The sequence below is a fragment of the Equus przewalskii genome, chromosome 15, assembly GCF_037783145.1.
Source record: "Equus przewalskii isolate Varuska chromosome 15, EquPr2, whole genome shotgun sequence".
Classification (NCBI taxonomy): Eukaryota; Metazoa; Chordata; class Mammalia; order Perissodactyla; family Equidae; genus Equus; species Equus przewalskii.
The window spans coordinates 41,479,343-41,488,095 of NC_091845.1; positions in this window are offsets into that span (position 1 = coordinate 41,479,343).

Below are 8,753 nucleotides of genomic sequence, written 5' to 3' on the forward strand. Positions count from 1 at the left end.
CTGGGCTGGGCTCTCCTCCCCCTCCGTTGATCTGCCTGCCAGACACCCAGGCCAGCTCAGCTCCTCAGGTGTGTGTGTGCCTCACTGGTCCTCTCCTGCCCTACCAAGCCTCTCTCTGACTAACTCTCCTTCTGTCTCTTCCTGTGTCCCTGTCTGCCCCTTCTGGCCTTCAGAAGTTTCAGGCCATCACAACGTATGAGCACAACCCCCATGAGTGACTTCATTCAAGTTTTGGGCATGTGGAGAAATCAGATAGAGGCTGAGGGTAGTTCATACCCAGGTCGCAGGCAGGAAAACAGACCTGAGAAGGTCTGACCTCCCAGCGTTGGGTACCCAGTATCCCCCAGCCAGGAGAGATGTGGGAATCCTCATTCCACCCAGCCTTCTTCTTGACCCCTGCAGCCCCACAGCCACACCATATCTGACTCCTTGTCCACTGGAATATGGGCTCCTGCTGGGAAAGCTGCCAGGAAGCCCTTTCTGGCTGCCCCCCTAGTGCCACCCAGGCTCAGGACCTGCTTATGCAGTTACAGGTCACAGAGGCAGGGGGACGGGGACAGGATGACCTCCCTATGTATTTCTGTGGAATGAGCTGTGGCAGAAACAGGACTGGATCTGGACACTGAGGGTGAAGACGTGGACAGGATGGGGAGGAAGAGACCATGCAAGATCCTGGAACCTCACCCCAGGGCCCCGAGACCCTGGTGGGAGGCTGCCCTCCTACCTGAGTCCAGCCCAAGCTGGTTTGTGTCTGGAAGTCCCAGGCTCAACCTGACGAGGTGTAATGATTGACGTGGCAGCTGCTGCTCAGCACATTCCAACCGTAGCCCCCAGTGCCCAGCACGTGAGACAGCTGACCCCAAACCACCCCAAACTGCTGGGACACGTTCCTAGGGCCCCCATCCCCAGAGCGACCTCTCTCCAGGTCTTCCAGGCTCCTGGGAAGGGTACCACACTTTACAGTTTCCAAAGTACTTTCTAGTTCACAAGCTGGAAAGGGAGACAGGGAGCTTGTCAACACCTGGCCTCCAGGTGGAGAAAATGAGGCCTAGAGAGTAGACAGTGAGACCATGACAACCAGCACTTACAAGGCTCCTGCCCCTAGAGCTGGGTGATTGCCAAGTGTGCAGCTCCAAGGGGCTATCCCAGGGTGCATGGCCATTCTGTGACCAGAGCCAGTCGGGGCCAGATTTCAGCTTTACAGGTCAGGGGACAGCTGTGGCCATCGGGGAAGAGCTCCTTTGCCCCCTGTCGAGTTCCCGCTGCCCTGGCCCTCCCCCTACAGAGCTTCTCCCTCCTCTGAACCCACACACACACACCCCTGCTCTTCCCACTGTTCCATCCTCACTGGCCAGGGAAGCAGGAGACTGAGGTCCAGTGCCTGTTCTGCCCTCACCTATGGGTCCCCTCCTTGCTTGTGCCCTCAGTGTGCAAATCTGTCATTAACAGATGGGCAGTTCAAGGCTGGAAGGGGCTTCATAAACTGCCCAGGCGCTCGGGTCTTGGATGCAGACCTATGAATCTGAAACTTGAGGTCCTCTCTCTCCTCCAGCCTCAGGGGCCGTCTGTGCAGGCCAGGCTGTGCTCCTCCAGTGGGCCCCAGCCCAGGGCTCTGAGGGGCGATTCTGGCCCTCAGCTCCAGGGACAGGAAGTCATATTTTGGTCCTGGGTCCTGGGGAAGGAGGCAGGGGGAGAATGGCAGCTCAGACCCAGTCATGTTTACTCGGGCCCGGCCCCCTCTGAGCTCAACAGGCCCATTCATTGGGAGCCCCATAAACCCTTCGGGGCTCCCTGAGGTTCGGAGCGCCTGGATGCCAGGCCTGGCTGCCGCCCCCAGACCTGCTGGGGGCCATGGGCAGCAGGTGGGGCATGCATGAGGCAGGACTAGGGATGGTGGTGGAAGCCTCAGACACTCCTCAGTTTCCTAATCTTTGTGTTGCAGTAACAGATCCTGCTCATGCATGTTTCAGAGCAGATGGGAAAAGCAGTGGGGCCTTCATGGCTATGTTCCTTCAGACCAGGCTCCTGAGAGCATGTCCTCAAATCACATGGCCTTCAAGGCACGTTTGAGACTACAGTGGCCCAAACCAGAGCAGATTTCCTTGTGGAGACCCCACACCTGGTTCTGGGTTGTCCACATCCACACCCTGGCAGGGTGGGCGTGGGTGCGCAGCCCGCTGGGGTGGAGGGAGTCCCTCGTCCTCTCCAGTGCTCACGTCTTCATCTCTTCCACGGAGGGTCTCCATCAGAAGTGGAAACATGGGGATTGGATGGGTGGTGGAGGAATGAGGCTCTGCAGCCTGCTCATCCCCAGGTGAGGACTGGCATGATTCATGTCAGGGGACCCTTCCTGTTGTCTGCAGTCCTCCAACTGTGCTTTAATCGGGTGCAGTAAGGTATTGTCCTGTGGTTCCTTGAAATGGAAGGGAGGCGGCAGCAGCACTTGGTAGAAAGAACCGTGGCCTGGGGGTCTGAATTCCTACCCCGCTCCTGTGTGACCTTGGAATAATACCTTCATCAGCCTGGACTTGTTTCCCCAGCCACTGACTAGGGTTAGAGTAGACGTGCTCCAAGACTCTTCTCAGCCCTGGGGTTCCCATGCTGGCCAGCTGAGCAGAGACCTAGGTGGCGGAAGGGAGAGGGTAGGAGTAAGACCTCCCACCCCAGGCCCCTTTCAGCAGTGCCCCCACATGCCCTGGCCAAATGCTCGCAGACCCTGGTTGGGGGCAAGAACAGAGTCTCCTTTCCCAGACGCCTTCCGGGTGGGGTGTGACTTCCCGCTCCCGGGGTTGTAAAATCCCCTGAAGCCTGGTGGGTACCTAGTGGGGGGAGGGGGTCTGTGCTTCGGAATACCCCCCTCCCAGGCGTGTTTGACACGTGTTTCCGCCTCTCCCGGCATGGGCTCCCGCTGCTGCTATTTATAACCTTTAAGAGCTCCTGCCGACTGCAAAGTTTTCTTAAACTCAAAATATCACCAAGGTCCTGGGCACGCGTTCCAGAGGCCGGCTGGGCCCTGCGGTTTGAAGGGACGAGGGGCCAGGAAGGAGGAGGCAGTGGGAAGGGGGTTAGCTCAGAGACTGGGTCCTGGCAGGGGGCTGTGGTGGGGAGACCTTGGGTGGGGGTCCCCTGGGTCTGGACACTGGGCCCTGCTTGGTGGACGGACCCTCTATGTGGGTGGTCCTTGGTCAGGCTGGGCCTTTTGAGGACAGCCGGGCTATCTCTCTGGGCCTCAGTTTCCTCTCATTCTAAATGCCTCAGGGGATACTAGCTGGGTGAAGCAATGAGCTGGCCATGACACTGGGAACATCTCCGGCTGGGATCAGGGCTGTGTCCGCCTGGCTATCCAGCATGCGGCACAGAGCCTGGCCCAGAGGCACCATGGACGTTGGCTGAACTGGCCAGAAAGGGGAAGCACTTTGGGGAAGTTTGTAAAACTGTGTGTGGGAGAGCGACATCCAGAGAGGGGCAGCGGTGTGCCAGAGGTCACCCAGCTCATCCAGACCAAGTACCAAGGCCTTCCCAACACCCAGGGCCCTCTGAGGTTCCCATCAACAGTGGAAGAGGCTGAAGGGCTGCGACTAGGGACAGGTGGATTGCCACCTTGGAGGAGGTTCCAAGGATAACAGGAGAGTGACTTTGCATAGCTCAGAGACTTCCCGAGAGCTGGAGGGGCACTGGCTGAGGCTGGGTCACCGCTGCATCTCTGAGGCCCCCTCTCCCTCCTCAGGAGTGAGTGAAAAGCTCAAGGCTGATATCCCAGGTGGAAAGCAGAGGTCCCGAAGGCTGCAGACTCAGTCATGCTCTCCGTAGGGAGACCAGTGGTTTCAGCCTCCCCGACCCCTACTGCACCCGTTTCCTTCCCTGCCTTCCTGAGCTGGTGTAGGGGTGCAGAGGCAGAGAACAGGAGCACTGACCTCTGGGCCATCCAGCATATCTTGTCCCCACCAGCAATGCCCTCTGCCCCACAGCCGGCTCTGGAAACCATTCCTGGCCCAGAGCAGAGCTGGGTCCCAGATGGAAGGGTGGCCACCCCTGCCCCTCCAACTCAGTGCCCCACATCAATTTTCTGATTCTAGCATAACCACAGAGGGCTATTCGGAGGTGGAGGGGGCAAGGAAGTGATGACCTAGCAGAAAGAGGAGAGAAAGAAATGTTCTGGAAGCTCAGCCCTGATGGGCCACTCCTTTGCTCAAATGCCTTCCTGTGGCCCCCTGGATCATTCCTCAAACGCTTGAGCACTTACTGTGTACTGGGCTGGGCGTGGAGACCTGGAGGCCCCGCTTCTGCTTCAGCCACGTCCCTGCCCACCCCCGCTTCCCCTTGCCTGAACCCTCAGTGACATTGCACCTCTGCCCCTGCTTCTTGCTGTCTGACTTGCCCTCCCCTTCTTGGCTTGGCAGCTCTCATATGCCCTTCAAATGTCCCCTCCTCTTCAAGGTCTTCCTGGATCTGCCCACCACCCCTCAGGAGAGTGAGACCTTGGACTCCTGATTCTTGCCTCTATCCTAAGAGTCTGTGAGCCCCTGGGGACTCACAGTCATCTCTGTGGTCCTGCTGACTCCTCCATGGTAGAAAAAAATGTCATCTTGTCCTGCATCTCTGCGGGAGTGGAAGAGTTACTGGCTGGAGTTTTAGACTTCAAACACCCTGTTCCCTCTTGCCCTATCTCAGTGGCTATAGGATGGGCCCTCCTCTTCTGAGCCTCAGTTTCCCCGTGAGGAAGGGGGGAATCTCAGGATCTCAGAAGGACCCTCCTCTGGCCTCTGGACATTCCCTGTCAAAGATTGTTAGAAAGTTCTCCTCCAGGGAGCCTTATGAGATTGAACCCATCTGATGGAAAGTTCTTAGCAAATCAGGGAGCAGCCCAAGGGTCAAGCTGGAGGGACTGGAGCCAGCTCCTAGATGGGAGACTGAAGCCTGGGAGGCCTAGGGCTGCTGGGAGGGAGGGCCCACCCCAGTGCTCCAGCCCAGGCCACCCCAGCTGTCCCTGCGGCCACTGTCCTCAGTGCAGCAATGGCGGTGGGAAGAGGAGCATGCCCTCTCTCTGGACCCCAAGGTCAGGCAAGGGGGTATCAGAGGTGGCGAGGGCTCTTGGCAGCCGCAATGAATGGCTCCTCTTCGTGGTTCCTGACCCCAGCCTGTGTCTACAATGATTATGGGCCAGGCAGGGGCCATAAGCATGCCAGGTGAGGCTGGGCTGGGGGAGGGACCTGCTGCCCCCATCAGAGAGGCTCCTATTTGTCCCCTCAGACCTGACCCCTGAAGGCAGGGCCCCTCTTCAGAGGAGTGGGGCTTGCTATCAGGCCAATCTCCCCAGGGGCGCAGGAATCCCCCAGTCCCTCTTCACTTATCTGTAGCCTCGGATGAGCCCTGTGTTCACACAGAATTCCAGCCCATTGTTTCTCCTGTTGACTCAACTCTAAGCTCAAGCTCCAGCAAAGGAGCTCCAGCCTTCTGCAGGGCACTGAGACCTGGGCAGGGGGCAAAGGTTGGTGTAGCAGTGGGGAAGGAGGAGACTCAGGTCCAAGGATGCCTCAAACTGACATACTGGGGTGACTGTGTGCCTGCTGAGCTGAGCCAAGAGCCTGCCCCGCTGTACAGGTGTGAAGACTGAGGTCTCCAGAGGGGAAGAGGCTCCAGAGTCAGTGGCGGGGCCAGAACTGGGTGCCCTGCTGGCCCTGACAACTGATCCCAGGACGGGCACCCATGATCTGCTTTGGATGGGGCATGATGCTTTGGTGTCCCCCTAACATTCCGACTGTCTCCCGCAAACAGCCTCTGCATCCACCCGGGCTGCAGACTTCTTGGACACAGAGTCCCTGGCCATTAGCCCTGGCTCCAGAACCTCATGAGCCTCTCTGGAGCAGAGGGTCTCAAGTCCAGATGCTGTAGGGAGCTGGATGCCTGGCCTCGCCCCTCTCCACTTGCTCCAAGCCTTGCACTTGGGGGTCCTTGGCCTGGTTTGAGGGCCACTCCACATTCCCAGGTACCTTGAGTCTCTGAATCTGCAGTGCTCTCCTCTCAGCCCTCAAGGGCCCCTGATTGGGACTTGCCTGTCTGCCAGTCATCCCACTTTCCCTTTTGCCCTCCTGCCTGCTCTGGGGTCCAAGATCTGGGAAAGGAATGGGTCGGAAGCCTTCCAGAGAGTCCTTTCCCACGAGAGCCGAGCTCTGACCCCAGTCCTTATCTGGCCTGAGCGTGCCAAGAACAACACAGATGCTAAGGCTTGCAGGCCCTGAACCTGGGGACGCCGACCTCCCCAGGCCCAGCTGCTCTGCTCTGGCCTCTGTTTCTCCTCTGTGAACAAGGCAGGGGTGGGATGGCCCTCCAGGGAGTTGGGGGAGGAGGCAATCGAAAGATCCCAAACACCTGGACACACATGTTCACAGTCACATACACACATACACTCACACTGCCACCTGGACCTCACCAGACAGATCTGCTACGGCTCCGTGATTTCTCTTGCCTTCAGCTTCTCTCCTCCTTCCCAGTGCTCCTAATTCCCACCCAGAGCCCTTTCTATAGCTATACACTCGTGGATGTGTTGTGTGTGTGTGTATGTGTATGCAAAGGCATTTGAATGCACGTACATATGTATTCAAAGAGCATGTGTGTACAAACATGTGTATGCACATTTGTGCAAAGCCATCTATATAGCATAAGGGTTTGTTTTTAAAGGTGTGTGCATAGGAGTGTGACTGCTCTTGGTCCAAGCACCTGTGGGCTGAGGTTCCCCAGTGAGTGTGTGCATGTGTGCACATACATACTTCAGTGTGATTCCTGTTGGCCTCAGTGTTGACGGAAAGGGACCAAGTGGCATGGGGAGTGTCCTGGGACCAGTGGGTATCTCCAGACAGACACACAGACACACAGCAGGGGTGGGTTAGCTTGAGTGGTGTATCCTCCGAGTGTGTGTGTGTGTGTGTGTGTGTGTGTGTATTTTAGACATGACCACACCCGGTGGGCGGGCTATATAAATAATATATAAATACCCACACGGGCAGGTATGGAACTGACCCTAACTATTCCTGGCTGGGGGCTTAGGCCATTTTTAACGCAGTTCCACACCCTGGGCCACAGAAGGTGTTTGTGTGGACACTGGAGGCAAGGACACAGCTGTGCTGGGTGGGATGGAGTGGGGACAGCCCTGGATCTGGTGGTGCACTACAGCTAGGTGGGATCAGCAAGCGGACAGGGAGGAAGGCCTTCCCAGCCACAACTGCCTCTTCTGCTGTCATCACCACTGTCATCTCCTTGTCACCCTCCTGCCTCACCTCCACCACTGCTTTCCCTGTCACCTGCACTGCCTTCATTCCTGTCACTGTCCCCTCTGTCACAGCTGCCCGTGCTCATCCTCTCTTCCTGCATTGCAGTCTAGTACCCATTCCTGTCCACTTCAGACTGTTTGAGGGGGAGAGGTGAGGATGAGTCTGCCTTGTACTTGGCTCCCAGCTGAGGCTGGGCGAGAGGGCTGTGCGTGAGCACACGTCTGCTGTTGGTAGGCTCTGGAAGCTACATCCTGCCCTGGGCGCTCCCTTTGTCTCTGACCCACCTCAACAACCTTCCCTGCCCTGTTTCTGAGTCTGTCCTCATCTCTGTCTCAGTCCCTGTGACTCTTCTCTGCCACAGTCTGGGGTCCCCGGTCTCCAGTTTCTCTATGATGGCCCAAGGGAGCCAGTCCCTCCTCCCAGCCAGTGTGAACTGTTTGCCTGAGACAGTTGGTCCATCCAGTCAAACAACCACCCAATTCAGACTCCTCATCTGACTGACGGGGTTTTTTTTCCCCTGCTAAATTTACTTGCATTTTTGACTGAATTGGCCATTCAACAGAGGTTGTGTCCACATGCCCCTACCCCGCCCCATGCCAACAGATGAACAGGCTCACAGATGGACACGCACACAGAGCCAGGAGCACCCAGGCGTGCTCACACACATGTGTGGTCACAGCCTTGTGTGACACGTGAGCGCATGAGACGACAGATGCCCAGATGATCACACGTGTGTTCCCATCCTCGTGCCCGCGGAGATGCATGTAAGCATACATAGATGGTACACATCTACACGGTCACACACACATTTGTACCTCAAGCCATGGTTACAGTGTCTATACATCACCAGACCTATCTGCAGAAGTCTTGGGGAAATGGAGGCATGGGCAGAGCCCCTGCCCAGTGGCCTGGGGCAGCCATGGCCCCTCTCCTCTGAAGCCAGCTCACGTCACATTCTCCTTCCTCCACCCTCAGCCTGTCTAGGTGGGGTTTCTGGTCATCTTGGGCCGCTGCTGAGTCCCTGCAGGCCTCAATAGCAGCTCCCAGACCCCGATCCTAAAAGGGGATTCTTTTTTTTTCTTCCAAGGACAATAAATATTTGCTCTTTGGGAAACTGCTGGTGGGAGAGTACAGGGTTTGGCCCAGTGGCGGAGAATGTCCAGGGCAGTTCAGGGAGGCCACAGGCCACACTGGGGGGAGGGGCTGGGCCCCCTCCGGAAGCTGGACCAGTAGGCAGAACTGGGAAGCCAGGGCTGGGGCTGCACCTCACTCCACTCCCTCTGACCTCAGCCTCAGGCCTTGTTTTCTCCATTCTGTTGCCCAGCACATTGGCATCCCTCCTCCCACCCCTCCCATCTCAGACCCCTCTACCCTAAACCTTACCCCTCAAGAGCTTTTTTCCCACTCCCATTCACCCTTGTCAGCCCCCGTTCTCTTTCTCGTGCACTCATATTTCCAACCTACCTCCGTGGACCAGCCACTGAA